Below are 24,791 nucleotides of genomic sequence, written 5' to 3'. Positions count from 1 at the left end.
GCGTTCCTTGAACACCTACTGGAAGGTGGTACGATCCCTGTTAAGAAACATTAATCTAAACTGAGTCAAATGAAAACTGAAAACTTAACAAAACAATGACTGGAAATATGAAAAAAAGGCTTTGCAACAGCAAGGCTCAAAAGTAGCTGTAAGAACTGAGAGAGATTTTAGACCAAATTTCCTACTCATGACAATAGAAAAGAAAGTCTAAAAAACCATGGTATATATGTGTTTCTGCACGTACACAGTGCCTTTTAAACTTTTTCTTGGCTGATTTACAATCTGTTTCTCAACAGGGCACCTTATCAAATAGATTTTTGTTTTAATTTCTTAATACTTTTAAACCAGCAAACCAAAACCAGACATTGCCAAAAGCACTCACAGAGTACAGACCTCCTCCTTACATTTATACACACACACACACACACACAAATATATATATATATATATATATATATATATATATATATATATATGAGCATTATTTTTGAAGCAGATGCTCTAAATGGAGAAGTATAACAACCTCCTCATAGTAGGGAATCCTTTTAAAAGTCCCTTGATCCAGGCGGTGGTCCAGATCACTATTAAAATCTAATCACTTGTTCCTTAATCTATATGTGAGATTTCCTGAACATTTCATCAAAATCCCTCCCCAACTTCTTGAGTAATGTTGCTAACAGACAGACTGAGAGAAGGGTAAACCAACACTACCAAATAATGCAGTTTCAGTCTTGCCCAACAGTAATTTCACATATAAAAGCGCCAGGACTAAACCATGGATCGTTTCAGGAAGTCAGTTAGTTTTTCAGCTGAGTCACTGATGCCTCCACGCTGGTTCTGACATGGCGATTTCATGTTTCCATTTGACACTAGGTTGCATTTACAAATCAAGCTAAAGATCCTGAAATAACAGCGTGCACTGTGAAAATGCAACTTATAGTGGTCTCTAAAACTGTTCCTGTTCATTGTGTCATTAGGGCCCTGCACACAGATAATATGAGCTGTGTTAGCATAGAGCCATTAATTGGACCTGTTTAGTGTGGCTGCCAGACTTGACCAGCGCTGTACCTTGTTTCCGGTCTTGTTTGTAGTTTTCAAAGATACCATTTCAAAATGTAGCTGTGGTGTTAGGCAAGGACAATAGTACATTGCATATTTGCTGAGAGTGGATAAGATTCTTTTGTAACCAGAGAAAGAAGACCTCATGTGAACAGTTCATGTTATGAAGGATTCACAATGCAGATTTGAACCTGAAAACCAAAGGCTATTATTTTCCTCTGGAAAAAAAAAGCAAAAAAACTTTCTGCTCTTATTTTGTCTCGAGGTTTTGTTAATAAGTGATGAGGAAAATACCCCAATACTGATCACAGTTCTAATTTCTGCTATACGGTGGCTGCAACAACATATTTTTATGGTAAAGATGGAGCAAAGCCATGAAGCAAATCTCATTTATTTGTGACTGTTATGAACTTTTATCCAAAGTAAAAACAAAAAATAAAGGAAACAAATGAAACACCAAACAAATGAAAAGTCACCATTATGGCTCCCCATTAAGAGTGTGGCTTAATGTCATTAAGAGGACCATTTGGCACCTCCTCTTTAGCAGCTCCCTAAGCGTTGGTTGGCTGTACAGAAGCCCAGTCAATGGAAGGAGACTCCATCACTCAGTGGGCCAAGTAACAATTTTGATTCCTCTAGACAGAACTGGAAGACCTTGGTGTCTTATTTCTTTGCAACAATGAGCCTGTAGTTTGGAGAATAAATCAATGAAAGCTATAAAGAAATTATGGTATGACCTCCAAATTTAATGGCAAAATCTCATATCCTCCCATTAAACCTTTCCAAGTTTAATGGATAGCAATCTCTGGCTTAATCCTGTGATTAAGATGAAGGTTTAATTAAGCTCAAATTTACTTAGAAAGATTTGGTAAACAGGTAAAAAGTTAATTTGTTCAAGTTTATAGAACTATTCTTCATCATGGTTAAAAGAAAACAACTCTAACTTTAAGACCAAAGAACAACAAAATTCTGTGTCAGAGTCGCTTCTTTTGCCCCATCTAACGCCTCTGACATCTTCCTTCTGCAGATCCCATAGCTTGTCAATATCAGTGTGCATCTTCTTTTGCTCATATTTGATAAGAGCCATCTCTCCTGAAGCAGCTCGGGCTTTATATATATCGTTACAGGGCCCTTTCTGAAATGACTCATGCTACTTCCTCTCCTGAGAGCGCAGCCTTTAAAATCAGAACGGGCACACAAAAATAGCTATAAACTGACGTTCAAGTACAGCTTGACTCAACTGTTTAATTCAGTGATTGTGCATTAACAGTTTGTATATCATGTTATGCTGCAGTAGACGCATATGTTTGGTTACATTAAAGGAAAAGTAACAGACGACCCAGAAGGCTGCACCGTCCTGCAACTTATTTTGTGGTTGACTTTTCAGGAACACTGTGGCGTTTCTCCAATTTCCAAGTCTAGATTATAAGAGTAAAAGGCACCTTGACAGGGTATATTTTTATTCCCATTCTTCAGGAACAGGCGAGAACTGGGGTAAAATTGATCCAAATCCCATTCTTGAAAATGTGTTTGACGGGTCCTGCTAGCCGAGCTCTCTCTCTCTCTCTCTCTCTCTCATTACCCAGTCTGAGCTACTGACTTCCATAATCCTGGAAGCTTTAACGCCGCTGTGTTGTGATTGGTTAGACATTACATCAGGGTGATGTAATACTCCTAGGACTGGCTAGTGTGTCAGGCATTGGGAGGAAGGTGGAAGGGAGGGAGGGAGGTGGGTTGGGTGGGCTGAGTACTGAGCGAAGGGACGGTGAGGGGGGGTTTATTGAGCAGAAGAACTCTCTTTCTCTTTCTCGCCTGCAGCCAGTCAGTGTGCATGTGCAGCCGCCACAGAAAGCCTCTAATCCCAAAGCACACAGCAGTGCTTTGGAGAAGGAGGGAAATAATCAAGACTGTTTCCATAGGCCCCCATTCTAAAGACTGGAGATAAGCTTTGCTGTGCATGCTGCCGTGTGTACTGGTAGCAGCTGTGTGTATTGGGAATCCACACACAAAGCAGAAATGGGATTTTTTTGGGGGCTGAAATTCAATCATTAATTGCAAATAGACAGAGGAGAGGAAGATGATTGTTTGGCAGGGACAGAAAATGCCAAGGCATTAGGTGTTTGTGCATAATGACTCGTGGCCAATTTCTCACTTCAGTGCAAGGTGCTTTTTCATGGATCCAGAAGTGTTATACCATATCTCTGACTTTAGATGAGGTTTGTGAACAGCAATGCCCGGGGCACAAGCAATGTGTTTTCTCCTGATTGCTTTCAAACCATGGTAGACAATGCTTTGAAATAATAAAACACGGTGATGTTGGCAAAGTGAATTTTCTGTCCAAAAAATTAGGAAATCCAAACATAAAGTGATGGATAAGAAAAAAAAAATATATTTAGCTTATAAAAAGCACTTCATAGGCAGAGGATGGGCATTTTAAGGAACATAGGGGCATATTTCACAGATGGCTATTTTTCAAACACAGACAAATAGGATTTTTAAAAAAGACTAATCTTTAACACATACACAGTACTGTATTAAAAACGATCAGAACAGATCAGCTCAAGGGCATTTGACCTAAACATTTAATACACTAATAGTATCCATAAAAAAATATTAGAAATGTCCCCCCAAAACTGTAGGTTAAACTACCACAGCATCCAAATAAACATCCAACTGTGTATCTGTCATTTGGCCCCCAGGCTGTATGGATGTCTTCCATCAGCCCTGATCCGTGAGTTTATTTGGAGTGGAACATAGTCTCTGTTGCCCAAATTTGCAAATAATGAATTCAGGATGCTGAGGCAACTATAGGTAAATATGGCAAAATACATTCCTCATTTGGGGTATTGTGACTAAAAAGAGGACGTTTATGAAGCAAATAATGCCCTTTCTTTAAATATCGTGTCTCTGTGAAATAGGATTGGAGTGGAATAAGCCTGAGGACCTCATGCTGAATTTTTTGAGCCCGGTATGGAAAGTGTCATTGAATAATGGAATGAGACATTGAAATAAAATGTGCAAGGGAAAATTAGGAAAGGTTAAAAGATGACTTAAAGCCTCACAATTTGGTCATTTTAAGGTCACATGTTGCCTGAAGTTAAATTGCTTCCTCCTCTTGTTTTAAACTAAAGACTGTGACAGTAAAAAATGCATTCTTTGTCAGAAAAGACACATAATCTGTATTACTTTTAAAGTTATTCTGTCGTAAAGCTGACAGAAGCACTTCCTCCTAACAACTATACTACTTTGGCTAGATTCCCCCAAAGTGATAGAAATCAATGAGGTTTTATCTTTGATAAACCAGTAAAAATGCAAAAAATAAAAATGCAACTATTTGAGTGACAACCTGTCAGCTAAAGGCCACCATTTTTTATTTTGCTTGAGGCTAAGTATGTAAACAAGGTAATGTTTACACACACGAAGTGGAATACATACTGCCCTGTCACCAAAAAAAAAAATCTTCTGCTTTGGTTATGGCACATGCTTGCTAAAATATAATTTCAATAATATTCTGCAATATCACAAGATTTATTTCCTTGCAGCGTTGCTTTCATTTTTCACTAAGATTTTATGATAGGAGAGTCAAAGTATTGCACAAAGCCTTCTCCAGTACATCCCAAACATTCTCAATGAGGTTTAGGTCTGGACTGTGTGGTGGCCAGTTCATGTGTGAAAATGATCTCTCACCCCCCACCGAATGACTATGTTTAACAATTTAAGCTTGACGAATCCCAGCATTGTCATCTTAGAATAACATGGCCATTTCTTAGCATATGCAGGTGGTCAGTATATGCAAGCGGTCTGCTTGATGCATGAAAAATGATTTGACCCTTCTTAAACCGATGGGCATCTTTTCCACACCGCAGGATGTGTCTTTTGACATGGTTGATAAAAAAATAAAAATCTATTGCATCAGTTGTAGTTAAATAGTAATAACAGTATTATGTAATAGGATATTAGTAGCAGTAATGACCCAAAAGGAGGTTCATACCAATTTGCTTTGTTAAATTCAGGTGGCAGCTTTTTTTATTTTTATCTAGTTATTGGCCTAGCAGTGTATGTAGGCATGCATACACAACATAAACACATGCACACATACACAATCGGACACTAACACAATCATAGTTGTTTTTACTGACTATTTTTGAGGGTGTATCCAGAGCCGTTACTTCATTACACTTAAGTGTCCTTCACAGATTATTAGTCTATACTAAACAGATACAGCATGCGGGCTCTCAAAAGTGGCTGTGTGTATGTGTGTGCGTGCATTACAAAAAACTGAGTTATATTAATTCTTTTTCTTTGTGAACATTGCTTTCACCAAGCCAGTCTATCCATCCTCCTGTCACACAGTCCACCTCTAACTGTTCTGCAACATGTTGTAACAAAACTCCCTCTGTGCTTAAGTCTCTGTTTCTGCTCCGCTTGCGTTGTCTGCACTGTTAAAGGGCTGTCTGGAGTGCACCACACTTTTCTCCCTGTGACAGAGGTCAGCGAGTGCTCGGAGCCTGGCTGACGTCATGCTGCTGCAACCCCACAGATGCACCAGCAGGCTGGCAGACGGACAAGCCGACAGACAAACCGACAGCAAGACTGGGTGTATTTATAGCCTTTTCGCATATGCAAGCCTCACAGCAAGCCGCACGACTAGATACTCCCTAAAGGCAAAGTCAGCCTGAATATGTTGTGTTTATTGTGTAGAATCCACAAGTCTGCTGTCTGCAAAAACAAGTGTTTCTGTCTGAGTAAAAGCTTCAGACGCTGAGGTTCTGCGATCACTTCAGGTAAATCATTGTCTTGCTACCACCTCCCCATGCTGCAATATTAATCTTCCACAGTAAATGAACATATTGCGTTTCACATCAGGAAATAACACATTGAGGATATGTGCTTGGAACATTGCTTTACACCATTACTTATCTAATAAACTAAAGGAGGGAACCTCCATTAGCTTCGTGGCTGATATTCACCTCCCACTGACAGGATCTTTCCAGGCTAATCTCCCATATACTGTATGCAAATATGAAACAGTTAATGTCAGGATGCAGTGTAATTCCACATCGTTCTCTGGGTGGTGGGCCAGTAAGGCTGACTTTGAAATGGATTGTGGGTGATTAGCCGAGAATGCTAGGAGAATATGGAGGTCTCTTCGGTGAACCCCGCAGCTGGTGCCGGAGTCAGCAGAGCAACGATCCAGGTAATTAATTCTTTGACAAGCATCAGTGATTTGGAAAATCAGTAAGAATGGCAGACGCTGATCAAAAGGGAAACACGTGGTGAGATGTTTAAACAGTGGGCGTCCAAGGCGTCAGTCATGCAGGGGCTCAGACACAGGCCCAAACACCACAATGCACTTAGGTGGCTATCAAACAACAGAAAGGTGAGGGATAGCCGGCGTGGTTTTGATTAACACTCAAATACATCCAGCAAGTTTTGCAGCAAAGCCTAATTCAATTAAAATAAGTTAATTAATTCAGCATGAACTGACACACACATACAGGCAAACACTCTGTAGCCACACACACACCCACCCACCGGCATGCATAAACACATGTGCATAGCATAAACATACCAGTACAGTGCACTCGGCATCTACAGTAAACAAATCAAGCATATGGATTCAGCAGAAATGCAGATAAACCACACATGTGTATTCCTGTCACAAATCTCTGCGTGCTGTACAAACACTACGAACGTACACCCCAGATATGTAACACACTATACCGACATGGACATGTGGTAAAGATCAATTCATTTTCAGTATTTATTATACGTATTGCACTAAGCCTTTATCTGTTGAATGAAATGCAAACAATGCCATGATATTCATGGGCATGAGATCACATAGATGCAAGCACACACACAGCACTTTTCATAAATACCCAAGAGGCTTGCTTGTCGTTACCACCATAGACTTGATTAAATCATGCCTACATCCTTCTCTTGATTGTATGGATGGAAAGAAAAAAAAAACACACACACAAGCGGAAAAGCCATAATGAAACATCATAGGCATGGCTATTACAGACACGCTGTCTAGAATACAAATTCCCCATACAGGTATTTGTTTTCATCCATCAGTATTCATTATGCGAGCGAATGTATCATTGAAGTGTAGCTATTGATCCAGTATTAAATCTCATTGTTATATTCCTATTCAGCAGTGAGCCAGGTGAGGGGAAAAAAGATGGGTGACCAAATGTCATGGTGACAACACGCAGCATTGTCAAAGGTAGCTTTATTGATCAAGATAGACAGAGAGGGAGAGGGGAGATATTTCAGCAGGACCCCAACCGTCTGACATTTTAGAAAAGCTGTCCTTTCTATTTTGTCACCATCTATTGTTGCACACAAAAGAGCATAGATACCTTGACTGAGGCAATTTGAGCTATGGCCTTCACACCCGGCACAGACAGGTTCCGATGGAGCTCTGTAAAGTAGGGTCTCTTGTTCATTATATTTATCAGTGGTAATTTTCACAATTCACATGCTGTGTTTCTGAGAAGGTGGGCTAAGCATTGTGCTGTTTTGTTTTTTTTTGCTTTGACATTTTAAAGGCCTTGCTGTCATACCGTGTCAATGGTTAATCAGAAACACAATGTGGATGGAAGAGCCATAGTTTGCTCATGGTCCAATTAGCTTGCCAACCATGTACAGCAATTCTTCACACAACTTGGACGACTCAGGAACATCCCCAGTGGGACCTCTCTTCTTTTCTTTTCCTGCTCAGATCCAAATGAAAGCAAACAGTCAGATCACTGAAGAAGCAGAATGGAGCATGCAGGCAAGCGAACGTGGATGAGTAAATGAGTGTTGTTGTATCAAAGCTGCACTGCCACCAATCGTGTCAGATCAGTGCAACAACACAAGGGGTCGGTTGGTGCTGCGATGCACTGACCGCAAAGAGAACCTGCAGCTGGGTGTAATGCAGGTCAAAAGGTGTGGAAGTTTACTGGCAGATCTCTGCATTACTCTCCCTCCCTTGCAGTCTGACTCATACAGGTAATTAACACAGACATGCATTTTGCTTTTGTATGGCTTAAAGCGTTTTGTGTTAAAGCAGTCCAAATCAAAACAGCATGTCATACTGCATTATCTTCAACACTGCTCTACAACAGTCCAGCTATCGAATCTGCTCTGCTCTTCATGTGCCTCCCTGGATATTTATCTGTTGGTAGGACTGGGAAATCTCTACACTCACTGCTTTTTATTAGGGGGAGCTGAAGAGCAGATTAGGAAGATCTCCTGTTCTACATTGTAAGGCTCCAACAGGAAACACATTAGTTCTCTACGCAAGTTTCTTTTATATTCAACAGTCCCTGGCCTAACTTACATCAGTCACAGCTTTTGTACACTGACTGGTTCCAAATGGTGGGTCTTAGGACAAGGGTTTTGTGGTTCCATTTTGATCACACTGTATGGAAACTGGATTTCAAATTTGAAGTCCTCAATGCTGTATTTTGCATCCTGTCTTTTGCTCTCTACTGTGTGTGTGTGGGTTCTCTCCAGGTACTCCGGCTTGTTCCCACCATTCAAAGACTTACATTTTAGATTAATTTGGTTCTCTAAATTGCCCCTAGGAGTAAGTATGCTTGGCAACATGGTAATGTTGTGTGATTGCTAACACTGATCACACAACACCCCATCCAGCAAGTTGAGCTGGTAACAGAAGGTCTCCCATTGTTTTTTCATCCATCAAAGCAACTGAAAATGTCAATCAAACCCCGACAGAAATGTTAAAAATTTCCGTCCCATAAGTCACCTGAGCCTGGCTTCTAAAACAAGCCATTAGGGCATAAACTGCCCCGTTTAAATGCTCAACTTTATGGCAAAGAGGGTTTAATTTAATCCCATTTTTATCTTGGTCTATGATTGATTCACAACACTTTATTTAGACTGTTGCTGTGTTAAAGTGGTTTATATATAACTCATTTATGTATTCATGTGGACGATAACACGAAGGATAGAGGAAAGAGGAAAACTAATTTGCTATACCTAGGAACAGAATCGACGGTTACATGATGTTTTTTAATTCGAAATTAATAATTCAGAATTAACCTTTTCTCCTACGCGTTTACATGAAAATAATAATTCTAAATAAAGGTTTACATGAAACATGTCTTCACTTAATTCCTCTTCATAGCGGCGGGTTTAGAAAGGTTCTGATTGGACAGAGGGTGCACGTGACGTATACCGGAAATTAACAAAGTTGGCTCTCTGCTTCCCGTCTTTTCAGTCGTAACTTGTAAGAACTACATAATAAGTGCCAGTTTAGCCACTATTACTATAATAAATATGAAGTACCAGCTCAACACGAGCATACTACTTCACTTTTTGCAGCAACTGAGAAGGAGAAGGAGGCAAACACAGTTTTGCCTCCTTGTTTTGCCTCCAAACACAGGAGGCAAAACAATGCGCATCATCAGGACAGGACAAGTAATGACCATGCGCAGAATGACCAAAATTAACTTAAGTGGAATTAAGGTTTACATGACAGAGGAAATAAATAGTTTGGAATTAAAATGCAATGAAACCAGCCACTTACATTGGAATTAAGTTTAATTCCGAATAGGAATTAGCATTCCTATTCCTATTCCTATTACAAATGCATTTCGCATTAGGAATTGAGTGCTTACATGGTCATTTTTCATCAGTTTAAAGTGGAATTAACTTTTATTCGGAAATAAATAGGCATTAAAACTCCAATGTAAACGTAGACAATGAGTTTGCAACCATATTTACTCCACTTACCTCTAATAAGGAGCAGTCAGTTACAAACTGGAACTGGAAGTACTAATATATGAGGACTCAATTACAAATGTTAATGCAAAAGAAATTGAAATCACAGCTGTCATCTATAATGTCAAATCAACACAGAAAGGAACCAAGACAAGGCTATTTCCACAAGCAAAAGTTTATAACAGAAATGGCCTCAGCTATACATACATGACTGCAACATTCAAAACATTGCACTATGCCTGGTTCTCTGACAAACTTATATGGAGAGAATAAAGGAGAGTAAAAGTAAAAAAAATAATAATAATAATAAAAACAGTGACAGCTATTTTAAACACTGTCCTGTTAAATTAAACATGTTCAAAGATACATTCCACTATGCCTTTACAACTTTTACCTTCAAAAAGAATACAGTAGCTACAGAGTGTTCTTTGACAATGTGCATCTTTTATGTTCTGTTTGTTGCGTTGCTATAATCCCAGCATGTCATTTGACATGCATCATTACCCATTCATACTAATGGTTTAAGCTTAAAACTTAGATCTTTACAATCTGCTGAACAATGGATGAAGTTCAGGTTTAGGTACATTGCCACCAGTTTCATTCTCAGATGTTGGTCTCAGACTTCTCAAATTGATGGATTAAAACCCTGTGAGTCTAAAAACTGTTGGCTACAACTACACCATTATACTGAAAATGTATGTTAATCAAACAGTTATTGCTCTGGTCGGGGTTGTAGACGTGAAAGGCATGTCTAAATATAGAAGATTACTTTATCTAATGCATCTTGTTTAAGCAGGAATAGTAAAACTATGAAAGCAATCACACAAAATAAGGAAGTGTATACATTTATAACAAGAACATTAATCATGTTGATCAGTGAACAACAAACATCACACAGTGGTGGGGAAAAGAGACGTTTTTATCTGCACATTGGAGTATCATCCCGATTGGTGCCACTGCATTTAAAACCACATACTTCTGTTGCAGTAACCCTTTCTACATGAATTCTCAGGTGTAGCACCTCACAGGCTCTTTGGTTACCCAGTTCATTGAGCTGACAAGTTGTAAATGTGTCCATTTTTACTTCTAAGCACATTTTTCTGCACCAGGACAGAAGCAGAGAATGAAAATCTGCTGGTAAATTTCTGATCTTGAAACAGTTGCTGCAGCCAAGTACAGACTTGGGGAAAAAAATTAAATGATAAAATTTTTACCAAAAATTTCTAATTAAAATAGAGATTAAAAGGAGGAAAACCTTTTGAACAGATTTAAATAGGCTGTGGGTACTTTGCCCCACAGTTCTGTGCATTGATAACATTGATGCACATTCTCTATAAACAGTTCTCTGCCTGCCTTGGATCCAAAAGCCAGCTGATTTACATGCAATGGCTATCTGTGATTTCTACCCTAGATGTACATCACACCACACTCAGGGAGAAAGCCAAAAGAATCTGTGATAAAACTCCCTCTTATTCCTATATGTCTCCCTCCCATATACCAATTATCGCCTTTTTTTTTTTCTTTGGCAATTACTGCTCATGATAAATGTTCATGGTAAATAGCTTTTTTTTTTTTTTTTTAACCATTGGCTACTTTCACCTTTTAAACTTTTTTGTTACAACAAGATTCAAAGAAATAGACACGTTAGACAATGTTATGAATTTTTATATCTTGATTATCTTGTAGCCTGACTAAAATGACAGAATATCAAAATGTGCCTTTTTAATAATCTAACTTATATTTGTCAGATTCAACTGTGTATCTGTCAAAACACACTGATTATTTGGAGCTAAAATTATATTTTACACATAGTAAAATAAGTATAATGCTTTAGTGTTTACAGTGCTATTAAGCAGCTACTAATGTGTATTTACTTTCTTTTCTTTTTTTTTTTGCCATATTAGCTTCCATCCATCCATCCATCCATTTTCTGAACTGCTTAATCCAATTCAGGGTCGCGGGGAAGCTGGAGCCTATCCCAGCTGGCTTTGGGCGACAGGCAGGGTACACCCTGGACAGCTCACGACTCCATCGCAGGGCCACACTGAGACGAACAACCACTCACGCTCACACTCATTCCCATATTAGCTTCCATAACATGTAAAGTTAAGATAAAATGTGTTGTGTGACTTCTAAACTGAAAGATACCCAGAACTTTTGGGAGCCACTTATTTGGAGAATATTTTTTCGTCATCACTGAAAATGGAATAAGTAAAAAAAAAAAAATAAATAAAAAAAATAAAAAAATAAAAAAGAAAGGAGCAGGAGAAAAAGAGAGGAAGGCAGTTCGGGGAAAATTTGTCAGTTAACGTCTAGGGGGTAGCTACAGTAAATGGTGCGGCAGAAACTTTGAGTGAAAACCTTGCACAGCAATAAAGTGATATACACATGAATAATGCAGGAGCATTTAGTTCAGTGCTTAGGCAGTAAGGGAATCAGATGTCCCTGGTGCCCTGAAGGATTCCAGTCTACTGAGCCAGCGTCTCTGGTCTAGAATAGACCACCTCAGACCCAAATGGGAAGCCCAGTGCTCCACTCTGGCCAACCAAAATACATTCACACAACGTAGACAAAACCAAAAATGGAAAAGTTGAACCAAATACCTCTAATAACTATACAAATACTTAAATATAAGTCCCAATAACTAGCACACATTCCCTCACTGTCAGTATCTTCCTGCTGTGCATCTTTTATGTCCCACATGCAGAAACTGATTGTCACATTAAAAATGTTTAATGTGATGACATCACAAGTAAATGACAGACTACTTGATGGGAGAAGCTCCAAATAACCCAAGAAACATCAGATTAATGCTGGCTTTACTTTTGAGTAATACTTGTGGGATTTGGTTTTAAAGATAAATCTGGAAAGCCTGTAACTGAGGGACTGTGGGAGAGCGTGAGCAAGAGTTTGAGCGTTAATTTTGCAGAACCGCTGAGAAGGTTTCATTTTGTCGTCTCAGCTGCCTGAAGAATCGACTAATGACTAATTAATTACCGCACATATCCAAATCAAATCATCTGTTTTTCCTTGCCATGCATATTCTCAGAGGCTGTCATTCAGTGATTCTGCTTAGAGATGCAAAAGAAGCTCATTCTCAGAAACAGAATGATGTCATTAATTTCTGTATTTATGTGGTGCCTATTGTGTTACTGGCCTGATTTTCAGCATATGGCATTTACAGTGTGTAGAAGTGGGTGCGCACGCATGTGTGTTTAATGTGTTGGCACTGTCACTGGTTACCAGCTTTGGCTTGACATTAAACCATTTGATTTCCATTCAGTAAATGCAAATGAGGCCAGGAGAGCATCTCTTTCGTAACATATTCAGCTCCTTATATGCTCCGAGAACCAGCGAGGTGGTGGCGGGGGCGGAGCCACTCTTCGCACTGGAATGGTAATTCACCAATCAGTGAGGTGACATACTCAGCAGAGAATGGGAGAGCCGCACGTCACTGATAGGGACATCAGTTTCACGAAACATTTCCTCCTTTGCACCTGAAAGCGCGGCATAATCACGAGCAGGGGTGATGCACCATGAAATGGAATGGGCGCCCAGATCCGGGGGAGCGGACACAGTGCCGTGTCCACGGAAATGAGGGTCATTCTTTACCTAGAGATGCCAGTGTCAGTAGAAAAGGCCTTGCAGGTCCAGGTCAGACACTTCCACAGGCAGACTTATGATAGCAGTGCATGTCAGACTCTCCTTTTTGACTCGTGAGATGCAGAAATGGGTTCATTTATCAACATCACCATTTCCCAAATTATATGTGCTCATATCTACACTGCAAACGCATCAAGTCACAGCAAGATTCTTAACTAAAAAGTAATGTTACTCACACAGGTCCTGTAATCCAACCTGAGGAATTCAAATTCCAAGCTTCGTTAAATTAAATGACACAACACACTCTTATTATACACACCCATTATTGTGCTGCTTCCTCATAAACTACATGGGTATGTTTATGCGGGTATGTATACTGCAACACACATTCGAGCCTTTAGAGGGACAAATGTGTGCCAAGTGAGATAAGAAATGACAGCAGCTAATAGACTTTGCTCCCAGAGAAAGTTCAGCCAAGCCAAAAAAAATAAATAAAAACCATGATCTGAATTGTCAAACTAGTGCCTTTCTCTATCTGCCAGATGTATCAATGTTCCTCCAAGCAATCAAGAAGTAATTCCCTTTATCGGCTGACATGAATATTACATTTTTCTGCTAGAGGGATCTAGGGTATAAACACCACAGTCACCAGCACCTGTCAGGGACTTTGGTGGGTTGCTGATGAAGAAGATGAGCAGCTCATGGTGCAATAGCATGGCTGTAAACATACTGGTGGTAACATCGGCCAAGACTGAAAAGAAAGAATGCTGATTAGTGGAAGTGATTAGCATCTTTGTCTATGGGTTCTTGCAGTCTGACACATGTAAATTCAAACCAGAGCAAAAGCACTCCACCACCATATTGTGTTGTTTTTTTTTTTTTTTTATTACACTAAATGTAAATGAAGTGTAAACAAATATCTAAATACGGAGGGGTTCCCTAGACTGAAGACCTTTTACACATATGCAAATGCAAACTCTTATAAAATGCATCCAGCAGGAAATTAAGATAAAAAGAGGCAGAATTACCAAACAGTATGGAAATGTGCAGATGTGTGGATATGCAACACGGCCTCATTATTACCAGAAAAAATAGCCCATGTTAATATTCAAACATCTTGATAAACAAAGGACACAAATGAAGATTTGCCCCGCTGGGATTCCTGACAGAACAATGATGATCTTAACATTTGCCAAACAACATCCAAACCGGGCACAAAATTCATGTTTAGACATGGCGCACACTGCATAGAGTAAACAAAGATCGGAACATGCTGGAGCATTTAATGTGCTTCTGGGATCAAGTCTGCTTGTGCACTTAAAAACCAGTTGTCCGACTAAACACAAGAAAACTATTGTCACCTGCAAATCATTTGTCAAATTTGTCTGCATGGCATGCCTTTATTCTGTTCTGTGTTTCTCCAAACATAAATAAAGAGAGTCTGTTTTTTTTCATCAGAAGCTTTATGATCTAGAAAATAATTGCACGAAACTGTAGCAAATGAGTTGAACAAGCAAACACACAACACACTTCTCTTTCTTTTTTTTTCTCATAATTGCGTCATCTGGTTATGTACTTTCAGCTTCTTCTTGTCTGTTTTTGTTTACTGTGGCATCATTGTCATCACTGCATCCAAAGTTAATGAACAGAGAGGAAAGAGAAACAGAGAAACGACCAAACCATTGTCCTTGTGTGGAGTGCAATATACTGTTGACTTTGTCATGGTGCCATGTTGGATAACATCCACTCCATCATAGCCATGCCCAGATGCTACAAGCAAGATAAGTGGATTGTACAGAGCAGACTTGTCAGGGATCCCATATATTCACTCTGAATCTGTGGATAGTAGAACATAAACAGGCTTTTGAAGTGAAGTGATTTAGATAGTTTTCTTTTAAAGCCTTTTTTTTTTTTTTTTTTTAATATAATGGATTGTTTTACACTGACATCAACTTGGCTTAGCCTGAAGACATGTTTCTCAGGAGAAAAGCAAAACTTCTGGTGGTATCAAATGTTTTCAAAGGCTTTTAGATTTGAGAAAATGTAACATTATCCAGCTCTCTGAATGCTTAGCTCATAGAGATATAAATGGGAACAGGAATTATTCCTGAACCACCATCAAGAAGACGTGTCTAAACCTGCCTTCCCTCGAGGTTTCTTCGTGCATAATCAGAAACCAATAGAATCTCCTAGAGATCTGAAAATTAGTTTTGCATATTGATTTTGGTGTCGCCTCACTTTTATCGCCGTAATGATACACATGACTCCATAATGGTTTTCTAAAAGGAAAGAAAATAGTTCATTTACACCTTTCTGACTTAATGCACTCATCTTGCTGTGCTTCATGCAGGCTCATTGCTAACTGATTATTTTGTGAAATAACTCAAAATAACGCCGTTCATGCATCAAGTCGACATAAAAATAATCTATAAATGAACACGCATGAAGTTCAAAATAAACGGATTAATTTAATATCTTTTAATGGAAAAGAAAAGTTCAATTTCATAGTTAAAATGCCTTTTTATAAAAATTACTGCATAAACTGCACATTGGCTGTTTTGTGTTTTAGAGTTATTTGCATAATCAACTTAGCTCATGTTTTCTCATACAGCTGCACCGATGTCCTAAGTCGAGCTCACCATCCAGCCGAGGGTTAAAAAAGAGATTAGTCAGCTTCCTGTCTCCTGTCCGAAAGCACACAATCACACACTCTCTACACCACATGACCCCGTATATTTTTGAACATCAGCCAGCTCTCTTCTTTAAGAGTCCAAATCCTGGTGGCTGCCAGTCAACTTCAAAGCAGTTGGGCTGTGGCTGTCTTTCTTAACCTCCAAATCTGGCTGGTCTTGTTACAGCTGCACTGCAGGGACAGAGTGGGCAGTGTACTGGGTCTGCTGATTAACCCCTGGGCCAGGGCCATTCTCCCCAGCCAGACAGATCGGCTTTCGCCAGTCCCAGCCCCTGTAATGGGAGCCCGCTGCAACAAGCCACTTCAAAGAGGCAGGGCCAGCAGGAATGTCAGGTTCAGAACCAGAGGGAGCAGGAAAAGAGAGTGAAGCAGAAGAAGTAAAAATGTGTGTATCTGTGTGAGGCTTTCTCAGATTTAACAGAGAGGGGAAGGTGCGCATGTGTGTGTAGAGACATTGAAAGGGGGGGGGGGGATCGTCTCACTTGCTGGTCAGCAGCAGGACTTCAGCCCTGTTTGGAACTGACTCAGCCAAGCGCCGCCTTTTTTCATTTGCAGTGCAGCTGTTTTAATTTAATCTGGCTGCAAAGCAAAAGCCCTTTGGGGTTGTTTGGCTTGAATCTGGATCAGCTGTGCTTTTTTTCTTTTTTGAAGACTGCAAAAAGTATGTAGGACTTTATTTTACACTGCTGCTTTAGGGTAATGCCTAATCCTCTTTTTGACCTCTTAAAGAAACTATCATAGTTTCTGCTCAGCCAAGTCAACTTTGCTAAATATTCACTATTCTATATTAATGATTTTATATCATGTAGGACATTTGGATCCTTGTACTAATAATTGGTAAATTAAACTGACATTTTCAAATCAAATTTAGTTCAGCCTTTGGATATAAAAATAAAAAAGAGGGAGAAAGTGTATTAACATTCACACCAAAAGGGCAAACACCTAAAAGAGCTTTGCATGTGTTTTGCATGTATAAACGAAGTATTACTGGTCAGAACTTTGAACAAGCAGATGTGCAGCTTTACTTTTGATTTGTTTAAGTGTGTGAGTATAATGATAAAATCAGTTTTGCAGCGTGTTACATACACACAGATGCACTGTCATGAGATTCCTTGAAGTCACACAGAAGAATCCTCTGTGGAAGCTGGGTTTGCCATGGCGTAGGAGTCGGGTCGAGCCGCTCTGTCGATCACCCAACACTGTGCTGCCTTTTGTGGCTCGGAGACAATGGGCCGCTGCTGGGGGGGAGAGACAGGCAACCTGAACCTGACACAGGAAGCTCTTAAAGCAACACAAAACAAACTGCTGAGCTCTGGCATTTCCCCCTACTGAAAGACTATCTCCACCGTCATTAAAGGTGAACTCAATCGTCTAATCTCCTCCAAAGTCACTGAGCAGCCACTGCCATAACCCCTCCTTCCCCCCTCCTCCTTTTCTCCTTGCTCCCTCCTTCTCACTGGCCCTCTATTCTCACTTCCCTCACGAGTTGGAGGCCATCAATGAAATGCCATTAGATCTCTGGGGGGTTAGAGGTCATAGGACAAAAATGTTTTGTTGATTGTGCTCTGTGGTAGTCTGCAAGGAAAGAGAGGGTATTCTGATCGATGGAAGGTAGTTCACAGAAGCATTAACAAAAATGCTTGTGTTCAAGACACTGACTTTCTTATTGGGTTGTTCTTGTCAGGAGAAAAAAAAAACATTTATTTGTATGAAACAGACTGCTTGTATGATTTTTTTTTTTTTAGTTTAATCTGACAGAAGATTAGCAAAGCACTCTGCATTTGTAAAATAACAACTGTAGAATGTGTACGTTTGCATCTGAAACCCTCAGTAGGCAATCAATACCAAGCCGAGAAGAGGAGAGTAAATAGCATGCCTTATGATGCCGGAAAACAAAGCAAGACACAAGCTGCAAACAAACAGAAAGCCATCAAGCCATCACCACTGAGAATAAAATGAAAACACAGAGAATGGACATGCACATTTGCACATACAAACACATTACATTCTACGCCACCACAGTACATATCATTTTGATGTCACCCACATTTGGCTGAGGCCATTTGCACCTCATGTGTAATATGCTGCCAACTATACAAATAGCACTGTTTGGAAATCAATTATCTGTTTCCTTTTTAGATTTTTTTTTCATTCCAGCAGCATGAAAAGGTCCATCTCTTCTCTCAACCAATGCCATCATCAAGCAAAGATGGAAAAATTGTATTCACCCCTTCTATTATCGCATCAAAATCCGCCTGGCTCCTGAGCATGCTGGCTCATTACCTTGGTGAAAGCCACCTTAACCTCCATTACAAGCTGGCCCAGTAATTAATGACTTTTTAAGCTATTGAACCAAAAGCAATTAGGTTATAAAGGAGGGCTTGTTCACTAACATGAATACCTTTCCGTTATTAGTTGCATCCTTGTGGAGGAGATGCTAACCAAATGTGACAGTCCCTTGAATTAAGATGCTAATGTTTCCAGTTATTTGAACTTGTCAATCAGGCTTTTGTTATTGTTGTGAGAGTACATAGGAAAAAAAAAAAAAAATCAAATGTTCAATGTTATTTGAAGGTTGAAGAATTTCTATACAGCTGAGGTGCTGTTTTGATTTAGTGTGTGTTTATACTGTATGCATTTAGCTGTGTGCCTGCTTGTGTGCTTGTCCATGCAGCTTAAGTGGAATGGAACAAACCATACATAGCCTTTTCCATCAGCGCAGTATGCAGAGAGCAGATAAGACTTCATAGAACACATTTGCTCTATATTTGTTGTCGACTTTATCACATGTTCTGGTGGAGGTAGACATAGTCGAGACATGTGGTCTACATTCTAATGCCTGGAAGGGTCAGCACAGCGGTCAACCAGCACATTACTCTATGTCCACACAGGACAGGTTAGAACTCACAAGACTAATGCTGCAGCTCATCCAAAAGGTCGTCTGTGGATATTAATGTGTAACTTTAACTGAACCTGCATGAGGAGCAGCCGGGCTCCTTTTTCATGATCAGGACACAGAATACTGCAGAAAGGGATAAATATGCTTACTGGATGCAATGCAAAGTACACATGAAGCACTTTGTGTTAACCATGACTTTTCTGAGTAAATGAGGGCAAAACAGCTCACAGATATTTTCTATTGTAGTTATGCAGCTTCAGACAGTAATCGAAAGTCTGAGTATAATTACCCAGGCTTTGGAAAACATCTTTTTTTTCCCCCTAATTGATCCAGACAAATGTTTTGCTGTTGCTCATTATTCACCAGCATGCAGCCTGCAAACGACTACCTGACAATAACTTGTGTTTAAGTTCCCCAAATTGATTGAAACCTGTTGAAGCCATCGGAGGAAAGATGCCAAGGTTATAATAGAATAAGAAAATCAGAAGCTCATATTCTTGTATTGAATAGCCTGGATTTTTTAAAAACGCTTGCGAGAAACTCATTGAAAATGAGCCCACAATGTAAAATAGAGGGATAACAAACAAGTCAATATTAGTCAATATGACAGGCATGCTTTGTGACATGCTGCTGTATGATGAATAAAATTGTGAAATACAGTTTGTTTTTTTTTTTTTACTCTTGTTCAGATAAATATGTTTATAGAGCTTCTTAGTGATTCAACTATCATTGCAGCACCTTTTACATCTTTGCTGAATTTGGAGGTTGTTTAGGCCACGCGCGCCTGTGTCTATGCAAGAAACTGAGAAAATGAGATGAGAGCAGAAAAGTGTTTGTGAGCACTGTGCCATAGCATGCTTACACCCTTAATCACCTTCACTAAGTTCATCTTAGAGCAGCTGGAAGGCAATTGATCAGCATGGCCATTAAACGGATACTTCAGCAGTCATTCGGGTCTGCTCTTTGAAGTTCCCAAACTTGGTATTTACACATCACTGATTATCAGTATGCTGAAGTAAAGTGTTTTAATTAGGATTTCTTCTTCATTGATCAGGATGATTACAACAAATGGAGATAATTGCAGCACATTTAAGTGTTTAGTGTCTATTTTCTCTGATATAAAAAATACCATATCCTGGGAATTAGATGCGTGAATGATGAGCTTTTTGCCTTTAAAACTGACAGCTCCGTGTTTAAAATGCATTCTGCGACTCTGGTGGCGCTCATTCCTTTTTCGCAGCAAATTTGTTTTAGAATTCATTATTTGCCATGAAATGTGAAAAGTCTTCTTCATTAGATAGTGTGAAATCTTTCTCTTTCTGCCTCTCTGAAGTCCAGCTAACCATGTTAATCCCGCAGATGCAAACTCTTCAGCATTTTACCATCCCCTCCACCCCCCCTCCAACCCTTCCGATAGACTCGCAGACCTGCTGTCTAAATAATTGCCTCATTAGTGTGAGGTGCACAGGTATGGCATATATGCAAACTTTAGACAAGTGTGTATGCAAATCAAATTGCTTGTTCTACACTCTTTATTCATGTGATCAAAAATCAGTTGAATTATAGCTGGGACCTCAGCCCTGAAATGGAAATTTAGGGATAACTAATGCATTTTCAACGAGGTGAGCAGTGTGCAGGTTGTGGCTCAGAACAGATGATGTGCAAATAGTTGACAGCTTTCAGCTTTGGTGTCATAGTTTTTATATTCTTTTTTTTTTTGTATTACCAACAAGCGACATAATATGGAATATATTATATATATTTCTCAAAATATTTTGCCAAAGAATCTCATTGCACTCGATCAAAGAAGAGTCTATCTTTAAAAACTATACTATAGCAACAGCCCAACAGCAAGTGCAAATAAATGCAACAATACTTAATAACTATGAATAAATTTAGTTGAAAATAATAGTTTTTCTTGCCATTTACGTTACTTCTCCATTTTGACTGTGCATCGGTATTATTTTCGTGGTGCTAGGATATGATTTTGAGGCCTCAAGGTACCACCACCATGTAAAGAGCTGTCAAAGAGGCTGTGCTCATTTCACACGTTTCTGTGAGATCAGGTTGTTTTCATCTTTCTCCTGACTACAAGCCAAGCTTCCCATCTGGGATAATAAATGACTGAACTGAACTGAAATGCGAATGCTAAGTGACTGATCTGTCTTTATATGCTTGCATAATCAGCAGAATCTGCAATGTGAGCCCATTAATGATTCCAGTCAAATTTTTCTTCATTATATCTTATGGAACCACATTTGGATTTTTCTTAATGCAGAGTTTTAATGCAATTAAACCAAATCCATCTTAACTTTTAATTACCAGACTTATCAGAATTTTAATATCAAGTACTATAATCAGGAGTGTGTAGAATTATTCCAAATTATGAGAAATGTTTAAACAAGACAAACCCCACATCAACCAAAGCTATTTAACCAGGCGGTTTCAGCAGCAGCTGAGCTGGTGCTCACAGGAGTTTCATTTGTCTCTCTGTGATGATGCACTCCTTGTTACACCTTTGGCCTCAAAGATATGGCTCAGAGTGCATCGCTGCAATGGTAGGCTGCTGCCTGCACTAACTGGCTGACACAGACTTGTGAGGTTACCTTCAAATGGCACAGACCAGATACACAAGATGACTTTTCCATGTTCTGTCACAAAAGGAAGACAGAGTGCATGAGGCCAGGTGTTCACCACAGCAAATCGTATTTTGGACTGAGCATGCTTATTTGTCTTGATCAATATACTAACAAAAACAACATCTGTTAATACAACACAGTACCACCTTAATTAATCAGAGTCACGGGAAGCACGAGCAACATGAGATGCTTTAAATGTTGAGAGAGTTTCTGCAGCTTCAGCACCGTTTATGAATTTCAACAACAGTGTCACATTGTGAGGTGAGATGAGGCAAGGACTCAGGTGCAGGCGCGCATAAGAGGCTGGTAGGTATAGACAACCTGGTCTCATGAATATACGTGAAATAACCACAAGGTCTCAACACTTGTTTATGTGGTGATTGTTTGAAACGACACATGAGAAAATCCAAGCAAACTGCTACAGCTTCATTTAGCTTGTTAATATTCCCACTTCTATGTTTTTTTTTTTGTTTTTTTTTTTTTTTAGCAAAGTACAAAGGTTAAGTTGTAAATAAAATTATTATTCTGATATAAAAGGAAGCAACCGAAGCCTCAATTATAAGGAAAAATAAATCAAACCTATAAAGAAGCTTTCTAAATCAATATTTTTAAGAGAATATAATAGATTGCTAAGTAATTGCCAAGCTTTACGAAGCATTATACAACATTTCAGTTCAGTGTTTTGCTTTTGCAGCAACATTTCTGGTTCGCTCCAATCTTTCCAATTTCATCTATTCAGTTTCCAGCCACACTAAGCTTCAGATGTCAAGAAAAAGAACATTACAAAGCCACTCAAAGTTACCTGTCAAGCATCAAATCGCAGTGTCACCTACAGCATGACATGCATACCTGATTATTTTAACAGTAAAAGAAAAGGATATTTTTGTCATAGCAGCACAGAATAAAATAAATACTAAGGTTTTACAAACAGATATTATTTTGTTGCTAATATATGCCTGTAGGTTATAATTCATACACTGTAAAGAAAAGGCATCAGTCAATATTTTAATACTCGCCTCCTTTTAGAAATTGCTTTTCATACACAAATTAGTACACTTGTGTAAGAAAAATGCCATTTCTCTCCCAATCTTGACTTAACTCCCACCCCCTACACATTGTAATCACATTAAGTTGTATTTGATGTATCGTGTCAAGTTAAGTGGCGACCTCCCTAGAGAAGGTTCAGTGGAGAAATTTGACATAGCTGTAGTCTATATGTAATTAAAAACTATGTTATCTCTGACCACAATGTTATGGCTAAGCATTGGCCTTGATCCAGCTCGTGTTCATATGATCCCACCCAGTTCTGTTTTTCTATGGATGAGGTCACTGGGTCACAAACTGCCTTCGTGTGTGCTATTCAGCTCCAGTTAGATAATTTAAGGGCAGTTAATTGGAGAGTTTGAGTCAGGAGGCGCTAAAACAATTGGATGCCAGCTTTTTTCTTCATGATCTACTCTGCATCTTTAGGCCATTCAGAGACAATTTGTAAGAACAGCCTTGAATCTTGTTGTATGTTTGTGCTTGAATTAAAATGAACCAATTACAAGTGTTTCACTGAATTCACATCATGCAGCACTGAAAAAATGATAAATCATCACATTTTCTTCAATGGGCATCTGCTGCGGCACAAGTTGTTTGAGGGCCAGAATTAAAAAAAAAAAGGAATTATCAATGTAACATAGTAAATGTAACATATCTTTTTTTTACTGTTTATTGTGGGTATTATTTTTCAGGTAGAAGCTCTAATGATTACGTTATTGCTGTCTTCTCATCGTACAAAATCAAAAAAAGATTTCCAGGATAAAAAGGGATGATCTGGATCACCCTCAATATCTAATCACTTGTTCCTTATTATTTCTGAGATTTCTTGACAGTTTCATAAAATCCATCCACCATTTTTTTTTTAGTTATGTTACTAACAGACAGACAGGCAGACAAACCACTGCTGCCAAATACATAACCTCTACTGTAGTGTAGGTAAAAATTATCATTAAAAATCCAGTTTCCACAATCTTATATGAATCCAGGCAAACACCAGGCATGGGCTCTCTGCCTTTTCTGCGGTGGTTTCACTGTGCGTGTCAGAGCAGACGAGAAGAGAATCCTACTGTTTTCTTATCAATGTCAAAGAAATATGGAAGGACTTGTTGAGTTGTTGGCTGTTTGAGCAGAAGTAGAAAACTTTAGTTTTGGTTAAAAAAATATATATATACAGAGAACAAAAACCCTTACATTATGAAGATTTTTGCTGTCAGAGATGGGCAGAGGTGAGGCAGGTGATGTGGTCTGTCTGCTGGTGGCATCAGGATGGAACACTGAACCTACAGAGAAGAGATATGATGAGCTGTCAGGGCAGAGGAAACACTGACTGTTATTCCAAACAACAGAAGCGTTGTACATGCTTGTTAATTTGACACTCAATTCTAAATATTCTTTTTGATGTTTAAAGAGGTGCTATTATGGTATTTCAAGTTTTCTGAGCTTTCTACAGTGTTACAGCGTTGAATCCTCATCAGACATGTGAACGGCACTGTTTTTCATCACCTAAACGCATGTTTGAGTTTGAGTTTGAGTTCCAGCACGCTCTCCGTTCGGTTTCCATGGCAACGAAAAATGCGTTGTTTTAGAGAGTTTTTTCTACTTGGAAATCCTTGTGACGTCCCAGGGGATAAGGTTCGGTGATTGGTTACCTTCTACTGGTTAACAAGGGCATGTACAAATACATCAGGTGGGTGGAAAACGTGGGATAAAGTTATTTCCAACGATGGCTGGTGAGTTTACCAAAGAGAGACATCCTGCTGCATTCGTTGCTGTGGGTTGCTGTTTTCCACTTTGTTTTCAGGGTCTGACTCAGGTTCCAACATGTAGGGCTGTATGCTATGTGTTGACATTGTATTTTGTTTTTTTATTGAGTTCATATTAGCCTAATCCTTCTGTTTATGAGATGTTACAATGACGGCGAAAGCAGGTGCGGTGCGCGCTCCCAATGTAGTACAGTGGCGGGAGGCGGGGCTTAATGCGGAAGAGTCTTAATCAACTCGTTTTGCCCACAGGCGGATCTGACAGCCTACGGGGAGGGTCGGTCTGAAGTAAATAAAGCGATTTGTGACAATAACTCGATCAATCCCAGCCCTTCTGGTCTCAGAAATAAAAATAA

Source organism: Telmatherina bonti (genome assembly GCF_933228915.1).
Source record: "Telmatherina bonti genome assembly, chromosome: 22".
In the NCBI taxonomy this organism is placed as follows: Eukaryota; Metazoa; Chordata; class Actinopteri; order Atheriniformes; family Telmatherinidae; genus Telmatherina; species Telmatherina bonti.
This window is presented reverse-complemented; position numbering follows the sequence as displayed.